Source organism: Sinocyclocheilus rhinocerous, unplaced genomic scaffold (assembly GCF_001515625.1).
Source record: "Sinocyclocheilus rhinocerous isolate Xijiao unplaced genomic scaffold, SAMN03320098_v1.1 scaffold995, whole genome shotgun sequence".
Lineage (NCBI taxonomy): Eukaryota > Metazoa > Chordata > Actinopteri > Cypriniformes > Cyprinidae > Sinocyclocheilus > Sinocyclocheilus rhinocerous.
This window is the reverse complement of record NW_015658507.1, coordinates 188,585-199,064: the sequence shown is the minus strand read 5'-3', so window position 1 is coordinate 199,064 and position 10,480 is coordinate 188,585. Positions and strand designations below refer to the sequence as shown.

Below are 10,480 nucleotides of genomic sequence, written 5' to 3'. Positions count from 1 at the left end.
TTAATATCATGTTTTTAAATATGATGGTTTCATTCTAAACATGATGATTATCTCTAATATGGACACCCAACATAACATAAAATGTTTCCAACATTGATTATAAATCAGCATATTAGATTGATTTCTGAAGGAAGACTGGAGTAATAATGCTGAAAATTCAGATTTGTTTCACAGGAATAAATGACCTATTTTAAAGTATATTAAAATATAAAACTGTTATTTTAAATTGCAATAATATTTCATAAAATAACGTTTTTTCTGTATTTTTTATCAAATAAATGTAGCCTTGATGAAAGAAAACTTTTGATGTATGTGTGTAAGTTGTATAGGGTCTTTTATTTATTAAATTTAACACCCGCGCGTGAAGTTTAGTGAGCGACTTGGCCTGAAGGAAAAGCCATTTTCTGATCAAAACACTAACAAAGCACTACAGATACCATGCTGCCATGTTTTAGACATATACCTTCACTAGTATGTGTGTAAAAACCATGGTATCATTCTTGTTTGCTGTAAATCTAAGTATCATCTGATACATCAATGTACCATGGTACTGCCTTAGTAAGCTAGGCCTATTTTTCTGAAAGGTAGGGCTAATTCTGTGCTATGTGAATGATTCTTTGTAGGCCATATAGTTGCATTAATGTTACACTATGTACTCAGTTGACTCTCTATCAAACAGTGCGAGCTACACTTATGAATAGATTAATTATGGAATGTGAAGTATGCATACTTTTAAATATAATGCATAATGAATTTTAAAACTTGAAAGCAACAGAAGTACCCCCTCCTGTGCCACAGTAATTGCCATGACTTTTTGTCATGAATATGTTAATTTGGGCTTTTGTTTATGAAACATTCAACATCTAACAAATACTTTTGACTGTAGCAATCAGCCCTCCCATTGCAGTATGAAGAAATGTGTTGCGTATTGCTTGCATAAACAATTCTGTGTTCAGCACTGAAAGTTGCAGACACATAGTACATCAGAATTCTGACAATGCTGGCAACAGTATACCTGCATAGTGTTTAAATTAGTTTGTGAGGCAATGCATTCCCAAGTGTTGCATTTCAATCAGTATTTGTTTAACTTGCAGGAAAATATGCTATTTCACATTTGATTTACCATGCTGCAAGGTGAGTGTACAATTCATTCCATTATTTGAAGCCTATTAAAGATAGATTGTATGTTGTTATTTTTAATTGGACTCTGTTTCTGAAGGAAAATGGCTCATGCCAGCATTAAGTTAATAATAACCATTGCCCTCATGTTTTGATTTCCATCCCTGGCTTTTCATCTCCACATCCATTACAGCGATTCACAGCCCAACCGGAAAAGTAGATTGCGATAGGGATCTACAACAGTATAAATCTTTTTGCCCTTAAATGAAGACTTCCTGTAAAGTTGCCTGACACTACAAGCTCTCCATAAGAGATACAACTGTGTAAAACGACATAAGGAAATTGGATTTCAAATGAAGGTCTACAACTGTTTAAAACTCTTTCAAACTTTTAGTCCCTGGCTGTGCAGAGCATTAACAGGTTAAGGCTATGCTACTGAAGATTATGCCATCAAACACACATATTTTCACACACACAAAAAAAATTGCATTCCACTGTGCTGCTTTTTAATGTTTTTTTAATGTAAAATTGTACAAGTCAGACATCTTTGACAGTTGTGCCATGTCTTTTCCTTTCCCTTGTTCTTTTTTTTTTTTTGTGAACAGCCCCTAAGACTGCATTTAATTCTGATTTAGTCAAGTCACATTGCAACTTATGATGAGGCACACAAGAACCAATGTTACTTAATCAGCATTACTTACATTACTGTTTTGGGTTAACTTTGTGTTCCAAGAAATGAAGAAAGCTAAATGGATTTGGAACAACATGAAGGTGAGTAAATGAGAGCATTTTAATTTTTAGATGAACTATTCCTTTAAAAAAATATATATGCTTGAACATAGTTTGCTTACATCTAGCAGATACTTGGTTATTCTCTTTTATTGCAGGATTCACTCATTGCTGTTACACTTCCCATCAAGCGACCTAGGGTTAAGTGCTTTGCTCAAGGCTAAAACAGTGACGGGGCATCACAGCAATGCACCATTCCAATGGATCACCTCAACCCAGGATCAAACCTGTGACCTTTGTGCCACCCACTACTGCAGGCTGCATCCACCAAAACATATATTTTTAATAGGCATCTACGCAGTCTATGCCTGCGGCCCAAAGGTCTTAACTCCCTTCTCTCTGGTAGGGTGGATCTTCAAACAACCATCTGGTGCTCACACTACAAGGGGGAAAGATTATTCTCAATATGGGCAATTAGAGAAGTTGTTAGCTATGCAGTGCTGCTAGTGCAGACCACACACATAACAGGAAGCATCTTGCAGTGAACGCTCTAAAGGCGGGTGCAAACCGCAACATCACATATTCACCTCTGTATGTTTAGCTGAACATCTGTGCATTCTGAGGTTGTGTCTTCAGGGAAGAAATGGAAAAAAAACATGTATATTGGACCCTGTTTTTGAAGGTGTGATCTAGGCAGTTAAAACTGAACAAACTCTTTCCTTTCTACCTGACTGGAGTTACTCTAGCATTTGTTGTTCAAAAATTTGCGCGGAATATGTAGCGGCATTATCAAAAAGATATCTCATCTCTGGATGTACAAGCATTGCTATCTCTCTGTTGATGTTCTAGCAGCTATATTGTGGCTGCGGAGCCCCATAGCGACTTATCCTCAGAGAAAACCAACCTCCCCTGAGGAAGGAGAAATGAAACCATTGTGGTAATCTCTTTATTGTAGTTAAGGGAGGAAGTGGCATAGACATGTCTGTGGGCTGTTGTGTGAGCAGTCAAAGAGGATGTTGATAGAGAAATCCTGTTATTCATAAACTTACACAAACATGCACTTTCAGTCACTGTTTGTTCTCAATGCCAAGGCTTTACCTGTTTACCAAAAGTTGGAATAATTAGATATTTTCAATTGAGGTCTCAAAACAGTGGCATAAACTGTTGAAAAAGAAAAGAACGTTTCAGTTTGTGATGCAGTACAATAGATCCAATGAATATATGCAAGAGAAGAAGGTCAAGGAGGTCTGTTCTCCTTGTTTGAAACTTCACAATGACAGAACAGTTTTTATTATGCAAACGCTATAGTTACAGGAGGCATTTTTTGAAGTGAGAAATAGCCTTTGAGTAAAAAGTGCCTTTACCCATTTTGAAGCCAGCTTAACTCTTCAGAGCTTGACAGTTTTGCCTCTTGGCAGCAGAAAAGGTCTCCTGCAAAACAGAGACCTGTACAAAGCATAGCTGATGGGCCAAAACAGATATACGTTCTTTTTCTTCCAAGTGAAGATTCGCAGCAAATAGGATTAAAGCTAATGGTGTTTGACACACCTGGCCTTGATCGTCTAGAACCGTGCAGCTTTAACATGTTGACATTTCCAAAGGTTGTTTTGTCAGCCGAAGTGAAGCCGAAGCAGGAGAGAATGACATATCGGAGGCTGTGGGTATCCACGGTAACAGAGCCACGAGCGATGTGCGTTTTATAAGGCCATCTAGAAAACATTAGCTCCACCAGAGTGTACCGCAAATCAAATATCCTCGAAGCTCAGATGCTGGCTAATGTGAGGATGGCTGCAGGTGAGTGGAGATGAAATGTTCAAGTGGAGCTCGGTGGACTGGATGGACTGAGGGAAAGAAACCCCAAACAGTTTACTTTATCTAATAGCTCACAGGCAACGATTGTCATAACTCAGTCACCCTTTTTTCACACTATAAGATACAGAAAATGGCGATGTGCAGTATAGTGGGATGGCAGCCTGAAAGGTTGCAGGTTCAGACCCAAACCATGATCATTTATGAGCTATTACTGTTGTGTCTTTGATTGGGGTTGATCCAGAAGCAATTGTCCCAGCAAATCTTCGGCAAAAGTTCTTGTCACTCAACTGGTGGAACATTGCATTAGCAATGCCAAGGTAAGGGTTGCCATCCTTTTCCATTAATAATATGATTTAATCTAGGAATAAGGTTTTAACTGTATAGGTTTTTTTTAATTGAGGGTTGTTCGAAATGACAGATTAAACGTTTCTGTACTTTTGTTTGCTAATAGTCCTTCCTAACTGTATCCAGTAGCAGGTCATTGTCTACATTGCTAGTCGCCACGTTTTATAACAGCTAATTTGCATAAAGTTGATTTCTGCTAACATTTATTCAGCGACCTTCACTTATGTCGGCAGAAATAAGAGACTCTGAGAATAAATTACTTTCGGTCACTGCAAATCACAGTCAGTAGCTATGTTTCAAACATGCTAAATTAATTTTGAAAATGAATGTGAAAAATTGGAATATCCCAAATACAATTAGCAAATAAAATGTTTCTGTCCCATGTGTTTAATAGAACAAAATTGTACATTCTGGAGAAATTTGTGCAAAATAGAAGCGGAAATCAGAGTTGTAGACATTGAGGCTCTTTTATTAAATTATTTCTTGCTGTTTTGGTGTTCCGACTTTTTAGGCATCATTGGCAGATGCCTGTCTGGGACTGATAGCATGTCAGACAGTTCTGGGCGATCGTGTAATTATAAATATTGTATCTTTCTTTTTGTTTGATTTTCATTGTAATTGTTTTTTTGTAATTTTTCTATTTTGTAACTGTTTTTTTTTACATGAAGACAGACTCATATGCTGACATGGCATTAAATTCTGTATTACTACATTTTCTGTGATATTTATGAACTGATATTTCAAATTTATTTTGTGACATAGCTTTACTTTTCCATCATTTACTGCAATACATGCACAGATAATTGTTGTTCAAATAATAAATGTTATATTAAATGGCTTAAAGCTAAACGTATTTGCTATTTTTGTCTGCCCACATGAAAAAATACTATAGTAATTTATAGTAAATACTATAGTGTTTTTGAACCATACTATAGTAAAGTGTATACTGTGTATATTATAGTATGAACTGATAAACTGTAATAAATACTGTAGTATAGGCTACTTTAGTTTTTACTACAGTAAACTGTATTGTAGTATAATATACCCTATAGTTGTCGAAAACTTTCAGTATTGGGTAAAGTAATTTGTTTATATTACTATAGTTGTTATATTACCACAGCAACTATAGAATTACCACAACAAATTCAAGTACTTTACTATAGTATGGTTCAAAAACACTATAGTATTTATTATAAATTACTATAGTATTTTTTCATGTGGGACTATTTGTACTATTATACTATTTCTACTACTACTACTTCTGGGTGATAGTAGCCAGTCATCGAAGAAAAATAATTCAGTCACATGACTTGATGCTTGGTGCATATCTAGAAATGTATTCTATAGATGTGCTACGATAGTAGTTTATTCACATGACCTAAAGTGAGCATATACATTTTTAATGGGCATTTTGGAAGTTATAGTCTTGTTTATTAGTGTTTCCATTATCATTTTTATGCAGTATCCCACAGGTCACAATAAAACATGTGGATGGAAAGCAGATTAGAAAAAAAAACATACCTTTATCTTGTTATTGATGTTTGGATTCATACTAGCACAAAAATAAATGTGAATTTACACTGTGACCATTTGTAAAAGGTACTTGATTTAAACACTTTTGATGTTAAATCCAAAGAGTAATAGCCAAAAGTTCCTTAATTTATTAAACCTCAATTTCATTGTATTTTCCACCAAGCATTAAAGTGTCATAGAACATATTCAGAGAAACAGAAGGTAAGAAATTACACTTTTTCTGACATTTGTTTTGTGCAAAAGTGAACCGTCTACAGTCTTTATTAATAATCCTGTGCGAAGGCAGAGTGGGAATCAGCCACCAAGATAGGAGTGTAATTAAATCTACATATGGTTCAACTTGCCACATTTCGCTTGGCATTCAAATTAAACATTGTAAATATGAGATAACAAAAAGAGGTGGGAAGGAGAGGGGGGAGTACATTAGCAACTTAAATGAGATCAAAAACTCTCTTTGCGAGGTAATTGTGAAATCACAAGCTGTGGTAAAATATTGTTGCCAGATGAATTATTATTATTTATTTTTTTTTTTTTTGAAAAATGTGGTCTGCACCCTGAACAACTTGATTGAGAGATTGAAGTGCTAGTTGAAGAAACGAGTTAGTTATGCTACATTTTCTTGTAAGAGGTGCACAGGAAGGAAGCCGAGCAGAGATTTGAATAAATCAGTGAACAAGTGCAATGTGCATTAATATATCAGACAAGAGCATCATAAGACACAGCTAAAAAATCAGAACATGTATTAGCTAATTTTGTAAAAGTGTGCAAGTGGCAATAAAATGGAAGTAGCAACAGAGCATTTATTCCATAATGGCTATGTTCACACTGTCAGTTTTTGGGATTGACAACCGCATTTTCTTTACAGGTGTGAGTCTCGAAATGTCCCGTTCACACAGCAGCTTACAGTTGTGTTTAGAATACTGTGTGTATACTGAGTTCATTCGTCAAATCTTCATTAACCAACAGCAGCTTTTAAATTTGGGTGGAGAGCGGAGAATTTGAATCGCGCGCAGAACACATAGGGAGCGGCTCCGGTGGAAAACTTACGGGATCTAAAAAATTCAGATGACACGCAGCTCATTTCTCCGTCACTGTAAGTTACCGAAACACACATGAAAACACCTAACACACGGTAGACGCGCGTTTGTGCGGCAGAGCGGCTCCCTCTCGCACTGTATGACGTGACCAGGGGCGCGGGAAGATGTTTTCGGTTGGGGGTGCTGTGTGTGTCCGTGTTGGGTAAAATGGTGGGGGGGAGGGGGCTGGTTCACTTACGTCGGTGCTCGTGCTGGGGCTGTTGTTGTTTGGATGCCGATTTTGGAAAGTTTTTGCTGGGATGGGCATTTAAAAAAATCTGAAATTCGCTTTTGCGCCATTATCTCCTTGTATTAAAGTTAATCTTGTTCGCATTCTGTATAGTTCATCTCTGATACCACGCGCTAGCGTCACGTGTTCATGAGGATTAGGCTAATCATCCCATATAGAAAACATCACAAGTAAAATTAATCATGTGATAAACATGGGTTTATTATAGCCCACTTACAATTTACATTTCAGAGATCATTACAAATAAATTATTAAATGCTAAAACTGAATAAATTTAAATGAACAAACTTGGCGTTGCATTTGCAACCATGTGAAAACGGGGTGCTGCAGCCCCCTCAGCACCCCTACTTCCCGTGACAGACAACTAGTTGTCCAGTCCGGTTCCGTTCACACAGCGCGTGTGTTCCGAGAATGCGGTTGTGAGTCCTGAAAATTCACGGGTGTGAGTTCGGTTACAGAATGCGGTTGTCACACCCGTAAATAACCGTTTGAATGTAACCGTATTAAGGACTCAAATACAGGACTGACAACCGTAGGCTATTCTGCTGCTGTGTGAACGTGGCCATTGTGAAGTACATTAGAGTGTAACGGATTACCAAAACAGATTTTAAAAAAGTATGTGTGGAACTTGGTTCAATGCATTGGTTGTTGATTGGATTTTGAGATGTGGGTGTTGCACTCAAAAATGAAGGTAGCCTATAGGCTAGATAAAGGCAAACATGAAAGGGCAAGGTTTAAGTGGGCTAAATGATCGAAGAAGTCCTGCATACTTCACCAGAATGAAGTTTGTTGATTTTACTGAAATATCAAGTTCTGACATTTTGATTTAAAAATTACGAGGTCAAAATTGTTTAAAAGAAAAAAACATATACTGTACATGGATAAATTGTTCACAAAAGGATCTATAACATTAATTTATAAAGTAGTGAATTTTCATTTCATGCTGACTTTAACCCTTGTACTGTGGTCGAAATTCATTACCTGATTTTGATGTTCCCAGTTTAGTGGCCTTTTAAAAACAATTGCTTGTAAATTTCTCGTTTTACTGTATTATGACCAAATCTTGGATTCAATCTTTTTGTCAACTTGTTTTCTTTCAAATAGCAAAGGTGTTGTATTTCTTTTTGGAACAGTATGGTTGTAGGTCATAGGCCTAATTGAAGCTTATGCACCTAAGTTTTTGAGTTAAAAAAGCCATTGTGGATCATTTTGGCAATGTTCACTCAAAAACTGAGGTGCATTAGCTCAGATCAATTAAAGGCCCCATTCCAAAAGAAATACAAAACCTGTGCTAATTGAAAGAAAATAAGTTGATAAAAAAGATTGAATCTAAGATTTGGTAATAATATAGCACAACAAAAAAATTATAAGCATTTTTTGTAGGCTGGGAAAACCACAAGTATAACAAGGAGGGGAAAAAATTGAAACAAAAAAAATCTCTCAAAAAAGTACAAAAATGATCAAACATTTTTGGGAAGTTGTTATATCCTGTGAGAGCAAATTCAGTAAGTTTTAGTCCAATGTGATAACATTAACTTGATGCCTTTCACATTACAGATCAGAGAAGAGAAGAGATGGACCATGTACTTCAGATCATGTACTTTTGAGGGTCCTGGACCATGTGAGACTTTTTTTTTTTTTGCTGTTGCTCTTTCATCCTGGAAGAGAAAAATGTTTATTAAATCAAGTTTTAGGAGTACACCTTCATGGAGGCTTTAAACAATGCAGTGCTGCTGTGCGTAGATTATAAAAGCAGAGACCACAGAGAGACTAACACATTTACAAATTGCAGTCCACTCTCTGATAAGTGCCTCTTGGGTTCCTGAAATATTTCACCACTGCTCCACCATTTGCTTTGAATATTTGAGAGCTTCTCCCGAGACTCTCCAATTAACAACAAACACAGATTTTATGGAAATGCAGGCAACAGATTTGTCTTTGTGGGACATGTTGCCCCCACGTGGATTTTAATCATAGACTTCAAAAGAGCACTAATCCTTCTTTAATGAGAGTGTGGGGTGTAACCTTCAGAGTTGACACTCACAGTGTCAGAAAATAAATTACAGGCTGATGCCTCTGCTTAGGAGATACTCTCATGAGACAGCACTATCATGTTATTTACCAACATTTAGAGACATTAGCATGGAGTTCAAAAGAGGTGTCTTGAATACTACTTAACCTTACATATTATGCATTGTAGGTAGATGTGAGTTTACTAATGCCCAACATGTCATATGTGAGTTTACTAATCCCCAACATGTCATTTCACATGTCATTTCATATGACATTATTATAACCTAGATATACTACAAAAGTCATATATCATAAAATAATGTTATGCAATAATAGTCAATGCTAAACATTTAAACCACCAGGTGGCAGTAGAAGTCTACAGTTAGTAACTTTGGCTTGTAACCATAATGCTCCATGACATGGAATATCACACATAATTACATTTTACAGTGCTTTTCCTGCAATAGAAGTGTGAACTTTTCTGCCATTATTAAAACTGCACTCAATATCCTGTAGTTACAGTTGTCACCTTGGTTTGGTTTAGTGTCCCTGAAGAGGAAAATGATTATTGCTCAGAGGTTGCCATTTCATAGCTCAGAAGAGTTCTTAGATGAGTATAATTTTGTCCTGAAGTTTCTTTGCGGAGATAAAAATCTGTAAAATGAATAAACGCATAGTTCAGATGATTTAGTCTTGGAAGAATGTGATGAGAAATGTTGGAGGTCATATAGAAATATCTGACTTTGGTATCTTAACAAATTTTAGAGGAGATGTGAGATTATGAGGGTCTTTTTTTATAAAGAAAATAAACTGACAAGTAGTCAGTTCAATTGAGTCAAACTCAATCTTAATGCTGTCAAGGAAAAGCAATTGAAATATTAAATAGATCTAATTTATGGTACTTCTTTTTACCTTTGGGCCTTCCAGTGCTTTATGAATGACCTTTTAGCAATAGAAATAATTTCTCAAACATTATTTATTTTGCTTATGATTCTGATGCCAGTGTCATGAATGCATGAATGTGCTCAGATGAACAGGATCTCTCAGAACAGAATTTTCAGTAGCTGGTAGACGAAGCAGGTACAGGAATATGGTGAAGTGGAATGTAATACGATCACTGCTCTCAAAAGCAATATGTGTCAGAGGACAAGAAGATAAAATAAGAGGAAATGAGCATGAAACCATCCCTGTTACATTAAGAGGGGTTTCACAGTTTTATGGATTTTGATTCAGACATCATGTTACTTGTAATTTAGGAAATGGTAGGCCTATTTTTAGTGGCATGTGATGAGCTGGCCCTCTCTCTTTCTAACCACACAAAATTTGTATCTGGCAGTCTGCAAATTATACAATGACTTGCACAGGTGGTGACGTGTTTAAATGGATTTTAACTGTCAAAAAGACAGTGTTTCTGTCTGCTTAAGTTTCTTTCATGCAGTCTCAATATATATATATATATATATATATATATATACATACATACTTTTTTGTGAAAGTTTTTGAACTTCTATCAAAGTAGCCTTTAAAAAATGCAACATGGTTTCCACATAAATATTAAAAAGCGTAACTGATTTTGATATCAGTATAGACATATATATATATG

At 36.0% G+C, this 10,480-nt stretch overlaps 1 long non-coding RNA gene across 1 annotated transcript in view; it reads right to left on the bottom strand.

Moving 5' to 3' along the window:
* The window catches only part of LOC107722248 (uncharacterized), a 13,223-nt gene that overhangs the window by 1,369 nt on the left and 1,374 nt on the right, over positions 1 to 10,480 (bottom strand). The window contains exon 2 of the long non-coding RNA XR_001637791.1: positions 4,308 to 4,310. This is a non-coding gene — a long non-coding RNA (uncharacterized LOC107722248). The remainder of the gene's footprint in view (positions 1 to 4,307; positions 4,311 to 10,480) is intronic.